The 20492-nt window shown below is 45.1% G+C and overlaps 1 long non-coding RNA gene across 2 annotated transcripts; it reads right to left on the reverse strand.

Annotated features, from left to right (window-relative positions):
- Positions 1 to 3912: 3912 nt before the first annotated feature.
- LOC122193153 lies at positions 3913 to 20480 on the reverse strand. Of its 2 annotated transcripts, XR_006182828.1 has the most exons (4): positions 18357 to 20480; positions 10577 to 12537; positions 8821 to 8908; positions 3913 to 5810 (listed from the first exon to the last, which is right to left on the reverse strand). It is a non-coding gene; the product is annotated as an uncharacterized LOC122193153 (long non-coding RNA). The 2 variants fall into 2 exon arrangements; XR_006182827.1 differs by having other exon boundaries at positions 3913 to 8908.
- Positions 20481 to 20492: the final 12 nt, after the last annotated feature.

A 20492-nucleotide genomic window follows, 5' to 3' on the forward strand; every position in this document is an offset into this window, starting at 1 on the left:
GTGATGGCTGTGTCTTATTAAACAAGAAGAAAATCCTGAAACACATTATAGGTGTTATTAGTTCTCTGTTCCTGTCAGCATCTGTGCACATGGAATGGACACTGAGAACTTCAGAATCAAAGTTAACCCTTTCCTTCTGAGTTGTGGTTGATTGCTGTCAAATCTGATGGTTTATTTGCAGTGAACCCACCTGGTTGACAGAGTTGAGGATGTGGCCATACTGACACACCTGCATGAATCTGCTGTTCTCCACAGCCCCGAGGGCTACTGCTGCTCTCAGATGATCTGTGTACGTTTCTCTTCATTGCAAGGGAGAAAAATCAGCTGCCAGGGAGAGGGGCTTCCATGACTTCTGTTTTTTTCTTACAGACCCACTCGGGCCTCTTCTGTGTCACTGTCAACCCCTACAAGTGGCTGCCGGTGTACAACCCGGAGGTGGTGTTGGCCTACCGAGGCAAAAAGCGCCAGGAGGCCCCTCCACACATCTTCTCCATCTCTGACAACGCCTATCAGTTCATGCTGACTCCTGCCAAATGCTGCTCTTACCTGCTAGGGGCTCACTTGCCTTAAGCCACCTTCTGCAGTGCACTACCTCAGCGCCTCGTTCTGTGTCATCTTGCAGATTTTCTACTCAGTCTCCCAGTTATTGTACTGTGGAATTAGGCATGCCTACCTTGTTTCTAGGTGATGCAAAATCTGCTCTTGACTGCTTTCCCTGTCTCCTGAAATTGGCTTTTATTTTTAAATTGCTGTGCTATAATGGTATGGCACAATATCTGCATTTCTGGTCTAAGCATGAAGTTGAGCATCATAAGAAGAACCACGGCAAAAGGTGGGTGCAGTTAGGTAGGACGTACTGCCTGGTTTGCAGACCAGCATGTGGCTTGAGGCAACTCTGTTCAGAACAGATCTGGAAGGAACATTTTCCCCAAAATACATGGTTTCAGAATTAAGTTATGTCCTGTATTAAACAGCAATAAATAAGGTAAAGAGTGATAAAGAGGGAAGAAGAGAGTGGAAAAATGGACAAAAAAGTGGGGCACAGGAGTGGAAGAGAGGAGGAGGGAAAGAGCATGCATCTCTTTGGCTTTGCTCGCAAGCTTTTTGGTTCTCCCCTTCTATGACACTGGGTTGCTGCTTCCCTACCACTTCTCTGCAGCAGTTCTTCTTCCCTTTGCAGGGTGTGAAAGTCAGTCAATCCTAATCACATAAGTAGATCTGTCCCTTTGACCTTTATCTCCAACAAAGCAGGTGTATAAAGCTTTGCTCCATGCTTCCTTTCAGCAGTGGACAATTGGGTGCAGGGAAGACTGAACGCAAAGTGTGTCATCCAGTGCTGACCACTCAATGGAGAGCTGGCCAAGAAGAAGGAATCCTGGATGAAGGTATGAAGCTGAAAAGCATTGCAGAGGGACACTTACCAGCTTGTGACTGTGGTCAGTATCAGTGACAGACATTGGCCTCAAAATATGAAGTGTCTTCTATTAGCTTCAGCCACCCTCAAAAAGCAGTAAGAGCAGGGGCTGATTGGCAGTGAGAGACACAACAAATACAAACCACCGAGGCTGCCAGCGTCACTGCCCAGCAGCCTCTCCTCAAATGCAGATAGATCTGGGGGATGCTGTCTGACAGTGCTGGAGGCACACGCTCCAATTTCTCAACATGAGCTGAGAGCAATGAGCATGAGTGAAACTAGGAATAAAAGGAATTATTTACCATTTAGTCAGAGTGCTAATTCTTGGTGCTATAATGAAGAAGCTGGCACAGCATCAGGCTGTACAGCGTACGGTTGCACACGATTGCTGAGCTGCAGCTCCGTCACAGTCCCACCACATACCCTGTGGTGTTTCAATCTCTTACTCAAATATTCTCACAGGGTGCACCTGAGGATCAAATAATCTGTCAGCTCACTGCTGGAGGCTGCTGGGGATACCAAGGTGTGAGGAATGACAGCTCCTCGCGCTTCAGAAGTAGTTGTGCTCCACAGGGTTTGCCTCTGCTCTCCTGCATTTTGCATCTTATTTGCCCATTTGTTGCTTGCATCTGGGAGCCAGTGGGTGGGAGAAGTGCTCCTACTGACAAAAGCATGGTTGTTTTTCAGATACTGATGTGTTTACAGCTTTTCATGTTCACACTGCATGGCTTGCTGCCTGTTCCTCAAGATTCCCTGTCTCCAGTGTTTAAGTTTCACCACCACACCATTACTCTTGTTTCGTTACTAACTGTTCCCTTTATCCTGGGGAGATTTCATCAGTGTCTATAAATACTTGAGGGGAGAGTGCAAAAGAACAGAGCCCGGTGGTGCCAGTGACTGAACAAGAGGCACTGGGCATAAACGGAAACCCAGACAGTTCTGTCTGACCATCAGAGAGCACTGCTGTGCTGCACGGGAGGCTGAACACTGGCACAGATACCCAGAGATGTTTTGGAGTCTCCCCTTTGGAGATATTCATGCATATCTGTCCCAAACCTTCCACTGTCCCACACTACTCCATTCTTTCCTGTTCCTCAATAACTAAAACTTCAGTTATCAATGTTATTTTCATCCTAAATCCATAAAGCAGCACCTTACCAGCTACCAGGAAGAAAATTAACTTCATCCCAGATGAAACCAGAACATTCTGCCTTCCCTCCTCCCACATGATTCTGAACTCTCATCCCTCTGGCAAGTTCATCTCAGCCGTCTTCTCCTTTTGCATACCAGTTCTTCCTCAAGTCTTCCTGTCATTTAAACTCAAAGGTAAAAGAGCCTGATATCTGTTTGCTTTAACCATTTACGCAATTTAATATATATAAGCAATAAAACTTTTTTTTAAAGTATTTTTTATTAAAACATAAAAAAGAGAGAGCAACAAAAGCACAAAATGAAAGGGAAGGTAGCTCTCTGAAGATGAAGCAGCTATCAAGTTGTAAGTCTAACTGTGTCTCCTCTGATCACAGTGTGCACCTGCACAAAGTTACCTGCCGACGCTCCCAGGGATGCGGTCAAAACAAAGCAGGCAGAGCAGTGCCTGAGTCTGGGACAGGCGGGCCTGAGGCCTGCCCTCGCGTCCCCAGCGAATTCTCAGCTCCCTCCTGGCTCCCATCTCCTGGGCTCTCAGGTCCCACCGCGTCGCCCAGCAGCTTCACAAGCGTCATCCCCAGAAGCGCTGACAGGCTGCGGGGCTTGTGCACAGAGCTCTGCAGTTGCCTGTGCCAGGAGGATGGCTGTCATTTGTCTCCCTTCAATCCTCAGCGCCCAAAGTTCAAAATAACCCCCCTCGCAAGGCTCCTGCGTGGGGCCGGGCCTGCTGCTGTAGATGATACGCCTCCATGAATAGCACTCGAAGACATTCCTCAGCGGGTAGCTTGCCTTCTATATCTCACTGCGGCGTGCTGCCATGCAGGAGCTGGACAACTGTGCTGTGTCCTAAGATGGCAGATGCTATTCTTGTCCCAGAAAGTCTTGCTCCGTCCGGCACAGCTCCTTTCTCAGCTGAAATGTGAACAGTCAGGAGCCGGCCGGAGTGGCCCCTCTGAAGCCAGTGGAAATGGCAGTGTGTGAACGCGGCCCCTGGGTGCTTGCCCTGCTCTGCTGGGATGTGCTGTGCCACCAGGAGCACGGCTGCTGCACAGCTGCCGTTGGTGTTCAGCTTGGGGTGCGTGTGGGCATCACTTCCCTTGACATCGACAATGAGAAGCAAAGTCTGTGGATGTGAAAGCTCACTTCTTGCAGCTCAGAATGAGAACCCAAATCCATGAATCCCTTCCCATCATGAGGAAGGCAGCAGCACTTGCTCCAAGCTTTCTTCAGGGCTGGCAGCACTGCTGAGAGCCATGCCTCTCTCGGCCGGGTGGAGCAAGAGCAGGCCATGCTGACATCCAACACTGAATTGGGGCCCCAGCGCTTGACATGTGAGATGAGCCACAAAATGCACCGTAATGTGGCTCTTGTTGAAAAAAATTAATAAACTGGAAAACAAGAGAGACAAAGTATGAGTAACCACAGTGCTGAAGTGCTGATGGGAGTTTGAAATTGTGCTGGGGAGAGCAGGGAGGAGACGAGGACAGGGAGAGCAAGACGTGAGTGTGTGGAGGAAGAGGGCAGAGCGAGAAGATGGTGGAGGATGTGGGAGTGGGAGAAACGACAAGTGAGCATCAGGTTGAGGGAAGAATGGTCAGAGGAAACAGGAAGATAAATTATTGGTAAGCACTAAAATGATTATGTGCATATGACCATCTAACCCATGGGTGTCTGACCATTTGGCTTGCCTAGGCCATGTGGAGTGAAGAGGAAGCCCAGCTTGTGGCTACCTCCTTTGCATGTGGGTTTTTTGGCAGTTGAAGAATAGGATGAGAAGAAAAACAACAAACACAGCGGAGGAGGAGAATGGAGCAGAGGCTGAGCAGCTTTGAGGGATGCCAGGAAGGAGAGTTTAGGTATGTAATGGGGAAAGGACCAAATCAGTGATCTGAGCCAAGGAGGATGTGTGCAGGAGGAGCAGAGGCTGGGAAAAAAAAAAGACAGACACTGCTATAAAGCCTGCTGTATGATCAGGACCAAAGTGGGACACTGATGTGAGGGAAATGGAAGATGTATTGCTCACTGCCTTATGGAGAACGAGGGTCATTTTGCATTCTCACTCTATTTGTGGAGTCAGGATGCCTGTCATCTGACCAGGGCTTGTGCAAAGGTCTTGAGAAAAACATCAGTTCATAGTGGCCATAAACAAGGACCTCTGAGAGAAAGTTTAAAATAGATGCAGCTGATGGGCTTATATAGAACTGCTGTCCTGTGTGGACTGTGTGGACTGCAGGAGACCTCCTGAGCACAACAGTAGCAGTTCAGTTCTAGCAGAACAGATGGTTGAAAACATTTCCCTTCAGACACTCTATCAGTAAAGCCACGTTCAGTAGTTCACAGTAAGGAGCCCCAGTAGAGAAGGAAATCACACAGGACACAAGTTTTGCTGTTAAGGCTTCAGAGCACTGCTCTTACAGCTCCAGCAGAGTGGGCACCACCATCTCCACATGCCAGCAGCTCCCTGAGGTCCGCACAGTGCTGCTTGGAGAAATACAGTTCAGTGTACATGGAGGGTTTGGAACTGAAGCACCAAGGGGCAAGCTGCAGGCTTAGCAAATACACGAGGCAGAGAGCAGTGCAGGGTCAGGGGATGGCTCTGCTTTGAGACCCTAAAACTGGGAAGGCATTGGTCAACTGCAGCAGCAGGGCACTTTGAGGAATCTGAGGGACTAACTTGGAAGGAAGGGAACATACACCTGTAATGTTCGACAAAGCGGTAATTGAGTGAATTTGGCACTGCACCTTGAGATGCTCTGGGCAGCCTGGTCTGTTGGTTGGTGACCCTGCCAATGGCAAGAGGGTTGAAATTAGATGATCCTTGAGGTCCTTGTCAACCCAGGCCATTCTGTGGTTCTCTGATTCTATGCGGCAGATTTGGGATACGTTTTCTCAGGCCATGGTCCTGTCTGAGATGTTAAACAACTTTCTCTCTTCCTTTGGGCTCAGTATTCGCTTCTCCTTTGGCATAAACTCAGACCTTCTCAAGCACTTTGTGACAAAACACTCGAAGAGAAACATCTGTCCTTAGAAGACTTAAAGTGAGGTGAGCAGGTAATTACCACAGAACGGAGAATGTAAGCATTGCCAGACCCCCCCAGCTGCTCATCACCAGCTGCTCACATGGGGGCACCCTGGCTGCTGGCTGTCTGGTGGCACATCACCATCACTGTCTTCTGACGGAGCTGGTCTGCTTTGCGCAGCTAATTTGCAGTCCAGAGGGAGCAGAAACGTGTATGCTTCCCTGTGTCTGTCAGGTGGATACAGAGAGCAGTTAAGGAAATGTTTATGTTGATCACCATGAATAAAATGAGTCTGTTGGCAAATTTCCTGAAGATGCAAAAGGAACTTTTTTGCAACATAGGAAGTTAGTTTAGAAAATATTCTGCTAAATAGGTAACTGCGCTGCTGTGACCATGGCACTCAGAAGATCTTACAGTGTTCTAACCTTGAAAAGTCTAACATTTAAAGAGAACAGGATTATACAAATTCCAGTATCAGTACATTTCCACTTACAGCACTGAAACCTGCCCAGAAGTGGGATTTGTGCATCTGTCTAAGATGAGTGTCAGCAAAGGAAGATATCACTTCATTGCTCTCTTTTTTAGGATGCAGTTGTTGCTAGTTCTAATATTATGCACCTAATCCTAATTTTCCTTCCCTCCCCCTTTTGCCACTTGCTCTCTTTCTTCTCTGTCTTTCCCGGAGGCCTCATAGCCTGCCCACCCCACTCCCCTGCTCTGTAACTGGAGCCCCTCAGCTGCTTTGGTGGGTGACAGAAAGGGCATCCTGAATGTCACCTCCTTGGCAGTGGCTGCTGCCCAGATTTCTTCCGCTGATGTTTGCATGAAGAGCCTGAGTAATGGTGCACCTCTGATAGCTTACAGCTGGTCATCCCTACACAACAGGTGGCCTCTTTACCTGTCTCTCTGCAGCTCTGCTTGCTGCTTTGAGCTGCTTGAGTCTCACGCACTGTCATGTTGCTGAAAGCTGCTTACCACATCATCCTTGTAAGGCAGGCCGTGCAACACCAGCCAAAAAAACCCTTTGTGTGGCTGCAACCAAAGGTCAGCTCCTCTGCCTATTCGGTGCCTCTGAGCTGTATAGGCCAAACCCTACAGAAATCCAGTCTCTGAAAGGAGAATTGGGGTTAAGAGGTACCAGACAGCAAGTAAATGGGGTTAAGAGGCTACCAGACAGCAAGTAATTGTCTCCAAATGTCAAGTCAGTGCTTGATGGTGGCCACAAAAGGCCTGATCATTAGGAATGATCAGGATCAATTGAGAACAAAACAGAAATCATTGTGCCAGGCTCACAAACCATGTGCTCTCCACAGCTCTGGCCTGTGCAAGTAGAAAGGTTATGTAGAAAGATGTCAACGCTGATGGGAACATTGGAGAGACAGTGACTATGATTCTTCACTTTGGAAAAGGAATGATCAGGTGGGAAGATTATATGCTTTCATAAAATTGTAAATACTTTGGAAAATGTGAAAATGCATTTTCACCAGTTATCTTATATACTCTCCTTACAGAGTACCTGCCAGTCCTTTGTTCTAAGGTGATGTGGATGGCTGTATATTCTCAAATTTATGAGGCTCTCTCTGCAGGTGCTGTGTACTCACTGTGGGAAAGGGGCAAACAGCTGCTTTCCCCATCCTCTCAAGTGGGCTGAGGGTAAGTTCTGTACAGCAGCCAGCAAAGCAAGTTATTTGGGAATAAAATTCTCAGAAGTCTTGCAGAAAACAAAGAGAGGGAGGGAGGGAGGCAGGCAGGAAGGCAGGCAGGAAGGAAGGAGGGATACTATCTAAGAGAAGGGAGGAAGGAAAGTGTACTATTTAAGAAAAAGATTGCTATACTCAGCTCTTTTCTGGATCAGAGGATAATAATCAAATAATTATCACAGCAAAGTGATCTACGGTGATCTACTATGGGAAAGCACACTGGAGCAGTGGGCACTGCTAAATAGCTGCTCCCTGAAACCAGTTACAGCTTTTCCACATCTATCCTACCAGCTGCAAGCCTGGAAAGCCAATAGTCTGTCCATATTCCTCTTCTTCAGCTCAGTAACTTTGACCTCCTCTGCAGGAGCAGATTAACACCTGGCATCTAAACTGGTAAAAAATACTTACTCAGGTACTGTCAATCAAGTAACAGGTAACAATGCCAGGGAGAAGATAGCTTGAGACAGCATCGGATTGCCTTTGATTAGGAAGCATCACAGTGCTGTAGAACTTAAGGAAGTCTTGTCAAACAACCTAAATGTTAAAGTGTTAACTAAATGTTCGCTAAATGTTAAGTGAAGCTGGTGTTCTGAATCAGCTTGCTGTGCAGTTTCTTTCATGTTGGTGACTAAGCAGGGTGTTCTTCCTCTTGAAATTCTGAAGGAATACATGTTAATTCCTCCTAAAATAAGTCTCGGATTCAGCAGATGCACGTGGCATAATGGAGGACACATTTCTTGGCATTTGTGCCCTTTGTGCCTCTTAAGAGATTTGCTACTGAACTCAGTGGGGGTGGAAGGGAGGGGGGGCAAAGAAACGGTTGCAGCTGTGTCTTGGTGATATTGCTGCCTTTCCCAAAGTAAAAATATCACTGATGTCACATACAAAACCTCTCTCCAGTTTCTTCCAAGAAGAGCAGACAGGAGATGGGGAGGCAGGGGAGGGAAGGGGAGGGGAGGGGGGCTGTAGTTCTACTGCTTTGCTCCAAAGCCAAAGGGGGAATAGAATCCTTCTCTTGGTCAAACATCAGTGATTGAGAAATCCCTCTAATTTGTTCTTTCTTTTATTGCCATGAACTAAAAGAAGGTATGAGACTGTGTTCCTGTAAAATCCATTGCAAGCCCCTAAGAGGCTGATAAAGCAATCTTCTTTGATCCCCTTGCCTCTTAGTTCGTCTGCCTTAATATCAGATTATCTCATTTAACTGCACAGATCACATTACAGCTGGGCATGTAGGGCAGCAGGGAACTTGGTGAGTTTCTGTATTTCGCTCTGAAGCAGTCCAGTGGTGAATAAGAACACAGGAAGGAACTCCAGACCCTCAAACCACTCTTGCTTTTGGAGAGGATGATAGTTGCAGAAATACGCTAATATATATAACAAAATTTTGCTTCTTTTGTGTCTGCTTTCCCTAGAGGGGGACTGGGCAGGGGGACCTTGCTGTTGTGACAGTTTCCTAGTATTGTTTAATCCCAATTTGCAATTTTTGTTCAAATATAAGATGGGGTTTTTAAGAGAAGTTGTCTTGGAAAGATACCTTGTTTTATACTCCCACGTTGTCTGAAATTCACAGTGAGAATATGGATCTGCTGCCTTGCACAGAACCATGCTGGAGTCATGGGTATCTGGATCAAACAAATCAGTACTGAGGTTATTCTCCCGTAGTGTCAGCCATTCATATTGTAATAGGTTTGTAATCTCCCCTCCATGGTCAGTGGAGAAGAAAGGACTCCTCCATAGGAATCCAGGCTAAGGACAGTTTCTTAATTATGGAGATGCTCATTCTTCCCCTTTTATCATGAAGGGGGCCCAGGAAACTCAGAACACACACATTGCTTTCATGTGGTTGTAGGTAGGACTCCTACCACCCATGTGCACACATTTGGGCTTTAAGAGCCCAACTTTAACCCAATTTTGTGCTAATGAATCACAGCGCATTTGGAAAAACGTGCCTTGAACTAAAGTTTATTGATCACGATACTTCACAGTTATCAGTATTACTGCTTATTTTGTGAACAAAGAGCAGACAAATTAGCAGAAATGGTCTGCTACTCTGAGTAAGCTGGGCTTTGAGGAAAAAAATACATATAGTTATTTTCAGGGGCTCTAGCAGAATTAATTAACAGTGGAAAACTATTTCTTCCACAGAACCACAGAATGACCTGGGTTGAAGAGGACCACAGTGATCATCTCGTTTCAACCCCCCTGCTATGTGCAGGGTTGCCAACCACCAGGCTGTCCAGAGCCACATCAGCTTCCCTTTGTGATTCTTCAGCATGGAGGCTTGCTAAAATCAAACTGAGCTGGATGCTCAGAATGTTGTGTTGCCCCATGTGTACCCTCCTGCTATTCTTTCATGACACCTTCATTTGCCTCTGCTCCTTCCTTCACCAACTGCCTGACCCAGCTTACCCACCTTAGTGTGTCCCTAAGGGCTGCTGAGGCACCCATCCTCTGCAGGGGAGGTGTTCTCTGGAGGGATCCCCAGCTGTACCTCACAAAATGCAATGCTCTCATCCAATTTGGAGCTTTAGGACTATGCATGGGCAGCCTGTCACAGTGCGGAAGGCAGCCACCCTCCAGAAGGAACTTGGTTCTAATCCTTGGTTCTACAAGTTCTGTTGTCTCTAGTGATGCCTGCAGTCATGTCAAGATTCCTGAGAGAAAAAGGCCATGATGTGCTTGTAAAGACAGTCCAAGCCACACAAATAGGACGATGCCCTTCCATAAGCTCTGCTAACAGCCAGGCCCTCCCAGATTCTGCATGAATGCCTCTTTTATCTACCCCAACAGCTCTTGGCTTTTTTTCCTTCAAAGCCCTCTTCCCTCATCAGATCACATCCAGGCTGGATGGGGCTGTGAGCAACCTGGTTTGGAGGGAGGTGTCCCTGCATGTAGCAGGGAGTTGGAACCAGATGATCTGAAAGGTCTCTTCCAGCCCAAACCATTCCATGATCTCCACGTGCACATTTTTTGCTTCTTTCCACATTCTCATCTCTTACACTGCCACCTTCCACTCATCATTCTCTCTCATTCCCTTTCCCCTCCTTCCTCTGACCTCAACCTGTCCCTGGTGGGATTTCCTTCACACGGCACTCACAGAGCTGCATGCCAGCCCTTCCCCTGCCCATGCTCAGAACCAATGGTCTGTCAGAGGAGCAGCACATCCACACAGGCATTCCTGGTCAGGGCTACTGATCGCTGGGGGAGGATCAGCTGTCCCCACGTACAGGAAACTCATAACCCTGTTCTTCAGACTCAAGGGCATTGACCCACAAGAGGAGGTTTCCTACCTGAGCAGAAGTCGAGCAGCTCTGAGCTCTCTCCAGCCTTCCAGGGCTCAATAACAAGGGGTGTAAGGGGATCCCTGTTAAAGGAGATGTCTGCCCTATCTATCCTGCGAGCATTACAGACTCTGTGTGGCGTAGACACATGGACAAGTTACTGAAAGCTGAGAAGGTTAAAGGTTTCTTAGGCTTCACACAGAGATAGCAGGAAAGTGCTTATGCTTCTGTCTCCCATTACTGGCAGTGACACAGATTGTACTGTTTTCAGTACAATTTCCCATCTGTGGCTTGTTTTTGCTTTAGTCACATGTCTTTCACCAGCTTGAGGGGGTTTGTAGTTCAGAAGTCTTCACCACTGGGATGGTGAGAAATATCTCAGGAGTGACAGATTATGCAATCCTTTGATCTCACTCCGTACAGACATTTGTGAAGAGTTTTCCTAATGACTAACTAGTGCCTCTCAAGTTGTGATTTTTGATCAGTGTCCCTTGTTACATTGCCTACTACTAATTGGAAAAGTTTAGAACATTGTATTTTTAACTGCCCTACATGGAACTTAGTCCTTTTCTCCTAACATTAAAAACCCTGGAAGTCTCTTTGTAGGACTACTTTTTGAGACCCTAGACCATCTTCATCATTTTAGTTCATATCCTTTTTGAACAGGAGAGCCCCACAGTGGACAAACCATTTCAGATGACAACTCAGTCATACCAAACAAAAGGGATTTTAGCTTCTGATAGTCAACTGAACGTGCTCAGAGCATCATCCAGTATCTTTGCCTTGTTTCCAGTGAGAGCACTCATTATCCTTCTGGGCACCCATCTTAACTCCCAAGTCCTTTCTAGCAGGGCTCCTGCTGAACTGGTCAGTTCCCAGCTCATACTGACACCTCAGGCTATTTTTCTCCCAGCTGTGAGCTTTCCACTTGTCCACACTGATCTTCATAACATTTGTGTTGATCCAGTCCTCATGTCTCTTAATGTATCTGGAATTAAGCTCTGTCATTTGTCATCTGCCTAATTTAGTGTCATTCACAAATTGGACAAAGTTGAATTTTGTGTCATTGTTTGAGTTGGCTCCTTGAATTCCTTTCAACCAAATTCCATTCTACAAGGAAAAAGAAAATCCCCAGGAAGCCTTTGTTTTTGAAAAGTTGATGGGAAAGAAGAAACAAGCGAGACTGACTCAATAAGGTTAAAGTTAGTAAGGCTAATAAAACCTTTTTACAGGTTTGAAATAGTTGAAGCTTGTACCAGCGCACTGCTTCTAAGTGGAAACAGGCAGTTTCCAGCAGTACATTTGCCATAGTGGAATTTGTTTGGACAAGTATTTAATATGCATTTTGACTTAGAAAAATATGGAGAATTTCTTTGTCCAGATGAGCACAGGACAGTGATGGCTGTCTACAGCCCCTAAGATGTCAGAGATTTGTAACCATGTTTTCCCTCCCTTCCTCTGGCACAGCACTCTGTTCTAGTCAGAGGAGCAGAGGGCTGGAGAGTAGTTCTCAGGGGAAAAGGCTGAGGATCACCAGTAAGAGATTCCTTTCCACGCTGCGAAACCTGCTGTCATACAAGTACACTGGTGTGTTTCCAGCTCATGACCTCTACCACACTGAACGCACATGTGAGGGAGTTTCCCACTAACCAACATACAGGTTCTTCCACTTTCTCACTTTGTTCTCATTCTGACACCCTGCTAAAAATCATCCTCTCATTCTTTGTCTCTCACAACTCAGGAGAAGAAAACCCACATCTGAAAAGGTAGTAGACAAGGAAGCAGCTGCCTGATCTCCACCTCAAGAGGGATCTATTTTCAGCATGCCTGAACCCCTCTCCACCATGGAGAATATGAGCGTTGCCTCGCAGCGCTGCTGCACAGGACAGTCTGTATCCAGAGATGGCCTTCTGTCTGCTTCTGCTCCTTTACCTGCTGTGCTTTGCTTCTTGTCCCAGAAGAGTCCAGACCTGCAGAAATGAAAGCAGAATTGACAGAAAATTCATGGCAGACAGAAAGCTTTGTGTTTTTGTAAAATAGTATGAAGAGATATATGTGGTACAACTACTGCTGATTATATTTGATATGGCACCTAGCTGTATTTTCTACATTATATAATGTAACCGTACCTCCTGTTACAGTTGGATGGGATGTTATTTAAGCTGATTTGCAAACAGCTTCGGCTATTGAGTCACTTTTGCCAGCATGAACGGAAGGATTTCAGCTTTCAGACTTGTCCAGGCCTTTCCCATTTAAACTGAAGAGTTGTGACTGTTAACAGGCAGCATTAGCAAGCAGATGTAGCTCTGCAGACATACTACAAATGGTGGGAAATTAGTGAAAATATGTTCAAAAAACCCAGAAAGCAACCTTTTAAGAGTCACATGAACAGAGAGATGCATTTATTTCTCACAATAATAAAATTTGAATTCAGATATGCTGTGGCAGCCCTGGAAGGTAAGGTGAGGTCTGGGAAGATGTCCTGCTGCGCTGGGAAAGCTGTGCAGCTGCATTGTTGTGACCATGGAGTTTGACTGCAGTGATGAAGTTCCCCCTTCTTCCTAATAACTCTATGCTTGATGAATTCTGGAATTCATGGAATAATTCTGAGAATGGCTGGGGCACTAAATGGGTCTTCTTTACAGTAGCAGGGACAGGCAAGGCACTGATCTCTTCTCTGTAAACAGTGGTGGGACCTAAGAGAATGGGTAGAGCTGTGTCATGGCACCAAGTCTGCTGAAGCACACAGAGTGTTTGGACTCAGAAATGCGGTTTGAATTTGGAGTGAATCTTTGTGGAGCCTGGAGTTGGACTGGATCATCCCCATGGGTCCCTTCCAACTTGGGATATCATAAAATTCTATGATTCCTTTTGCATCATGGCACTTGCACCTCCTTTTTGTGGCTCTTCTAGAGTGGTTTCTTTCTTCTGGAGGGGTTTCTAGAACAGCTTTGATATTTTGTTTGAATGGCGCTGCATTGTTTCATCATGAATACTGTCAGGTCCCTGCACCCCTGCTAATCTAAGCTACCAGGATTTTTTTGTATTACAGTCAGCTGACAAAGGAGTAAGCAGACACACTTGGTGTCATCTATAAAGCCTGCTTCATGGTGAATGTAGAGTGTGTTTTATCTGAACTGTGTTTTCAAAGTGTTCTCAGCTGCATCTCCATATATAAGATCTTGGAGAATTTTGCTACATTTCAGCAATCCTTCAGACCCATGACTGATTAATACCAATCTCCTTTCAGGTATGGTTCACTCTGAGATACAACATAAATCTCACATACCCATAGTCACCTTATGCTGACTATGGGGTTTATACTGGTATCAAGGTATTAATAATAAGCAGTTAATGTGGACATAGCTCAATGCTTGTGATAGACACAGAAATCCAAATTATAAACCCACAGTAAGAATAGTTTCTCCTTCATTGAAGTCAACATACATAGTTACACTGCGGTTTTGTATATGCCTGCATACACATTCTGCTGAAGAAGGACTTCCTCCAGCACCTATTGCAGGGTTAGTGGGGACGGTATGCCCTGAAGTCCTTCTGTGCCCCTAACTATCAGGCATCGTTCTCAGTCTTCCTTGCAGGATGAGACTGCTAGCAGTTTTCTAAGCTCTCCTTTGAAGACTTAACACTTTTCACCCCCAGGTAAGCTCCAATAACTATTTTTATTCTATATGTGCATGACATTCAGCTCCTTCTCTTGATGTGTGCTTATGGTCGATTGGGCTGTGGATTCCTGAGGCAGATTTCCATTCCTCTCAACCAGGGATTGAGTCATTTACCCCATGAAGATTAGAAGTTTTCAGATCTCTTCATGAAGGGCTGCCCCCCTGTGTCAATTTACTGTGGGTGGGACCACCCAAACCTTTCAAGCTCCTAGGTTAATCCTCTATAAATCCTCAGCATGCCAGGTTTCTTTCTCTCCTAAAGAGATGACCAGACACTACATGCCTTGTCTGGCACAACCCATGGTCTGCAGTCTTGGAGCAATCAGAATAGATTGGTAGAAAGCCTTTTACTTGCTGACTCTGGGTAGAGGGAAGCTGCTTCTTCACATTTCAGTTGAATAGTTCTACAGCTACCATTTTATTTGAGTGTGTCAAGAAACATGGTGATTCTTCCCAGTGATAGGAAAGCTGCCAGATTTCTAATTTTGAGTTAATAATAATGATGTTAGAGGTCTTACTAGTCCCTCTTCTGAATGGGGTCATGAGCTCCTACCCTTTAGGTTGCATATTTCCGCACGGCTGTTATGGCCCTATGTGCAGAACAGTTTCAGTCCTAGTGAGCTAGAACCACTATTTAAATGAGATAATACTGGCTGGTAGTCTACTGTCTGGCCTCTCCTCCAAGGATCAATCAGAGACTAGCTCCACTGAACTGCACAGCGTAGTATTTGAGATGATAAAGGCTGAATTCCTGAAGGAGATGGCAGACAGTTTGGTCTCGATACCAACCTTAGTATTCTTGCCTCCTTGGCCATTGTATTGACTCTACAGAAATCTCATGCTGTTTCTGTATAGGGTCTGTTTATTAGGGGAATATCAAGGTGCCTGAGGACTTTGATTGTTTTGTTTTAACATCAGAGGAGGCCTTTAGATATACCTGAAAGTCCACACATGACCTGGTTAACTCAATTAGCAATATTGATTAACGTGTGAGAGAGAGATTAGAGACTCTGTCCTGTGCCACAATTACATTGTGAGCAGGGCTTGCCAAGGACTCAGAAGAACCAGTAATGCAGGATAATTGTTTTCCTACTTAACATTTCCTCCTCACACAAATGAAGTGATTAAATTTGTACTTCACTCATTCCCTCCTGGATGTTTTCTCTTTGACAAGGGAAAGTGTTCGACTTGGCTTCTCTCAATAAATCAAGCTCTTCTTTTCATTGGCTGTGTTCTCCCTTAACTAAGAGAATGTTAAAATAATCCTGTCATTCCATTTGCACAGAACCAAGTCCTGCAGATGATTATGACTCTCTAAGAAATAGTAAAATACTGAAAGCTGCAGCAAACTTCACATAAAGATCAACAAGCAGGCAGTAAAGCTGAAGAGTTATAGGGAGTCCATCTTTGTTATCTCACTTGTAGTAATCAGACAGAATGCAAACTGCGATATTACCTTCACCAAAGAGCGACCTCATTCCTGTTATCTTCAGATCAGAGAAGATGTGACTACATCCTTTTGTGTGAGGTAAAACTGTGTAGTGGCTTCCTTAGAAGACCCATATTTACATGAATAAAAATTCAATGAGGAGATACTGCTTGAAAATATTTTAGTATAAACGTGCAAACAGACAAGTCGTTCAAATATGAGTCTCATTGTCTTTGAGAATGGATGTCTACAGGAATGTTCATTTCCCTCTTCACATTCAGTTCTACCTCGGAGTCTTAGAGGAGTCCTGAAGTCTTCCCAATTCTGCAGTTACTAAGACCCACTTAACACATAGAATTTTCTATGCTGTGTCTGTATGTGCACCAATGAGTACTGGGTCCAATAGTGCTGAGAAAGGGAAAAGTCCCCCAGCTGGGGAGGAACAACTACCCAGGAACCAAAAGATGTTGGAGGCCAACCAGCCAGAAAATTGAAAGCACCTTTAAATAAAGGACCTGAGGTTCCTGGTGGACACTAGGTTGAATATGAACACCATTACCATTCACATTCTTTCTATAAAGAAAGTGAATGATAACTTGGTCTCTATTAAAAGATGTGTCATAGCAGGTCAGGGGAGGTAAGCCTTCCTCTCTGCTCAGCACTTTTCGGGCCACACCTGGAATACTGCATCCATTTCTGGGCTCTCCACTACAAGAGATTACATTGATGTATTTGGGTTCCAACAAAGTGTCTCGAAGATGATTAAAGGACTAGAGCATCTCTGATATGAGGAAAGGCTGAGAGCATTAGCCTGTTCATCCTGGAGATGAAAAGATTCAGAAAAGATCAGCTGAGACAGAGGAAATGGGCACACAGAAAATGTGGGAGGCTGCATCTGAACTTCAGGAAAAACTTTTTGACTCTGAGGCTGAATCAGCAATGGAACAGGTTTCCCAGAGAGAAATCTCCATTGTTGTGGATGTTTAACAGCCATCTAACCTCTCCTTCATTTCCTTGCCCTTGTCACAACATTTTTCTGAGATTTAGACCTCTCTGTAAAGGCTTTAGGTTTCTAAAACTGGCTTATAGGGACCTAGGGACGCAATGCTCAATCCCCTAAGCACTGCTGGGTGATTGCCAATACTGAAGAGACATACATTTGCTAACCACTTTATTTTCATGCTAGGCCTGGCTTTGGCTGACTGTATGCCTCGAGCTGCCTGGTGATGAGCTTCTCTCCTGCCTATTATACAGCTGGGTCCACTGCTTAGGAAATTCAACAGGAAAAAAAAAAAAAAAAAGAGCAAATAAGAAGAGCTCTACTGAGAAGACTGGCTTTGTCACTGGCAACTGGAAATTCAAGACTTTCAGTTCCCAAAGTCAGGCATCTAGTCTAGGACGCTCAGCTGCTGAGGGCAGGGCCCCACAGGAAAGCAGCTGCAGCTACTTAGTGCTTCATCTCAGCTGCCAAGGGATGCTGCCTGGACAGTGCAGATGCTGCAGCTTCCCAGGAAGTGGGAGACTGAAGCTCCCTCCTCTACTTGCGGGGAGGAACCCACAGCTCTCCCATCCTGGGAGATGGCCTCATCCATCTCTGCTCCTCCCAGGCTTTGCTCTTTGTTCATGGTCTTCTGAACCCTGTGCTCGGAGCTTCCGAGGCCCTGTTGTCCCCTCCTTGGCCAGACCTATAACCACTGGGAAGCAGGGCTCCATGTGGCACTCATCAACCTGATTTGGATGAGTTTGAGCTCCAGGTTGAGGCCCAGACACCCAGAATTTGGGTGCTGCAGTGTCAGAGCCCTCCTCAGCAAAGCTCTTCATGCACAAGTCAGTGCCTGGTGCTGGCTTTTACACCAATTCTCACAAATCATTTTTCTTACCTTGTCCATGTGTTAACTACTGACTTTTGTTAATGACCAGGAGAAGAACATGCTGAAATTTAACAGTTTTTAAAGCAGCTCACATGACAACACCCATTTCCTATATTCACTCTTCAGAACTACTAGCAAATCCCTCTTTCCCATGCTATCAGCACTGTACTGGCAGGTTTGCCAGCCCCAGTGCTCTGGTATACGTAACACTGTGTTTTTTGGACTGTGTGAATGTGTGTAAGATATCTTTGATGAGATGTGAGGGATGTATCAGGCACAGAGAATCTGGAATGTCTAATTATTTCTAGAGCTGTGACTGACTAGAGGGATTTTTCTGTGAACTGTAGGTAGGAAAAAACTGTGGGAGTCTTTTCTAGATAAATTATCTGTCCTTGGGTTATAGGTATGGAGATACTCGGATAAGATAAAAGGTTTTCAGCAAAAGAATGGAGCACCTCTTGCTCACTGGCACTGATCTGCAGATCAGAAGTCTCGAGAGGTTATAACTTCTCTCACAGCACGCATTGGTGCACAAGGTCACAACAACAAATGCACATGCCTCTGCGTGTGTGCTCCTTCTGATATCTCTGAAGTTGCCTCACATTGCTCTCAGAGCTTAAAAATCCGGTTAGAACCCAATCTCTCACTTACTGCAGCTTTTGCCTGATCATCCTGCTGTACTTGTAGCACTTGTGTTGTACATCCGCATTTTTGCTTTCAGGATTTTACCATCACAACTGCCAATTTCTCTTTCAACATCCTGTTCTATCTATTGTACAGCTGGGGTAGCTGCAGCACACACATACCAAGCAATCCACTCTGGGTCATACAGTGAGTCGGTGGGAAAGCCAGCAATAGAATCCATAAGTCCTGCATCCAAGTTCTCTAAGTGCCTTGACTAGTCCAGATTCCCTCCTTAACACCCTTGTCAAATTGTTTATAGGAGATGTATTCATATAGTCCGTAAGACATCAAAATTTTCTAATTATATCTAGTCATGTCAAATGACAATTATGCCCTTAGTTCAGTTTGCCAGACAATGCTTTACCAAAGAAGGCTTGCCAAAAATTTTTTGACCGAAGAAAGAGTAGGCATCTGTAGCATCTGCAGATGAGATCGTATAAAATGTCCCTGCAGCAAGAGTGCCCTGTCTCCACGGAAAGCTCCAAGGTAAGTGGATGGGGTCCGCAGCCATGCAGGAGTCTTTCTGTGTTACACCATTCCTCTGCCTCCAGTGCTCGTTTCCAGGAGGAAGCTCAATTCCTCAGCTCGAGTTTTAAATCTGCTTTCAAGATACCTGCACATTTTCACTCTGGAATTCTGTGCCAAGTAGGAACTTGCCATTTCTGTTTTGCAGCACTGACCAGCCGCCAGGCTGTGAGCCACCCATCTGGTATCACGAGAGGTAAGAACCTGATTTATTCATGCTTTTGGGTGGGATTTCTGTATGGATGAGCAATCGCCTTTTTTACCCTGCATTCAAAGCCAGTGTGATTACAGTAGGCAGCTGGTGGGTGCTCATGGCTGGTGAGGTTTTCAAATGGTTGTGTTTCTATCTTCCTGTCTCTGATGGCAGACCAGAAAATTCCCATTGGAATACTCTTCATTTCTGCTTAACTGACCAAACAGGGAGTGAGGCGTGCCAGCTTCATATCATTGCAGCAATAGAACTGGAATAAGATGAACAAAGGAGGAAAAAGTGCAAAACTGTATATTTTTCATCAACATGTTATCAACAACTCATCGGACAATACCGACCTTCTTACCATCTTTGTACATCTTTGTAAAATGTTGAAGCTCTTTCAAATATCCATTTACCAGACCAAAAGCAAAACAAAACCTTCTTAGCTAATGAACAGAGGGAATAAATTTCACTAACATAGCTAGAGAAATTTCAAGTGCAGCTGGAGAAATCTAGATATCCACATTTTTAGTGAAGCATCTGAAGAAGCACTCTTATTTTATTGAAGTTTTGAGAAGTCACCTGTTCCTGGATTTTTTCAGTATTTATTTGGGAGCTTTGTCCAGCTATGGCAATTCCAATTTCAGTGCATGAATTTTGTTTCATACAAGTCAGAACTTTGAAGATGAGACTATTTGGATATTGTACTCATGAATGACAAATGTCTAAACAAACTGAATTACAGCAGAGTGTTAAAAGGTCATAGATCCTGCCCTTTTCTTTCTGCTGGCAACTTCAGTAGCAAAATTCATTAATTTCCACTGCCTTCCTACTACAATTATAGTTAATAAGTAAATGCCCCATAGGTTCAATGTTTTTCAAGACTGTAGGTCTTTTATACTACATGTTTATAGAAGTGTTTCTTTGTCTTTAAACAAAATGCTTCACCTTTATTTCAACTGCTGGTAATGATGTCTTAAAATAAAACTTGCTCAGCAACTTCACTCATCTTACAGACATGATGTTCTTAAAGCCCCAAGCCTACAATTGTTAAAGGTGATCAGATACAGCTCTTCTAGACGTCTGAACACATAGACTTCATCAGTTATGAGCTCTTGTTTCCTAAGTCAACCTAAGTCAATCAAATCTTCCATTAGGACACGTTAGATACTCCATATAGTACAGGCTGAAGAAAAACAAAGTCACAGTCAGTCTCCCAGTCTGACAGAATATATCTAAATGATATGTGCCACATTACTTCTCCCCATTAGAAGATTCTGCTGAGGTGCCTTCAGTGAAGAGCAGCCATGGCTTCTTCAGATGCTGAGATGGCTGTCTTTGGAGAGGCAGCTCCCTACCTCCGAAAGTCAGAGAAGGAAAGAATTGAGGCCCAGAACAAGCCTTTTGATGCCAAGTCATCTGTCTTTGTGGCACATCCAAAGGAATCCTTTGTGAAAGGGACAATCCAAAGCAGGGAAACAGGGAAGGTCACCGTCAAGACTGAAGCTGGAGAGGTGAGAAAAAAGCAAGCTTCAGATCA

Source organism: Lagopus leucura, unplaced genomic scaffold (genome assembly GCF_019238085.1).
Source record: "Lagopus leucura isolate 7727_CA_CO unplaced genomic scaffold, USGS_WTPT01 111-30_obj-0_obj, whole genome shotgun sequence".
In the NCBI taxonomy this organism is placed as follows: Eukaryota; Metazoa; Chordata; class Aves; order Galliformes; family Phasianidae; genus Lagopus; species Lagopus leucura.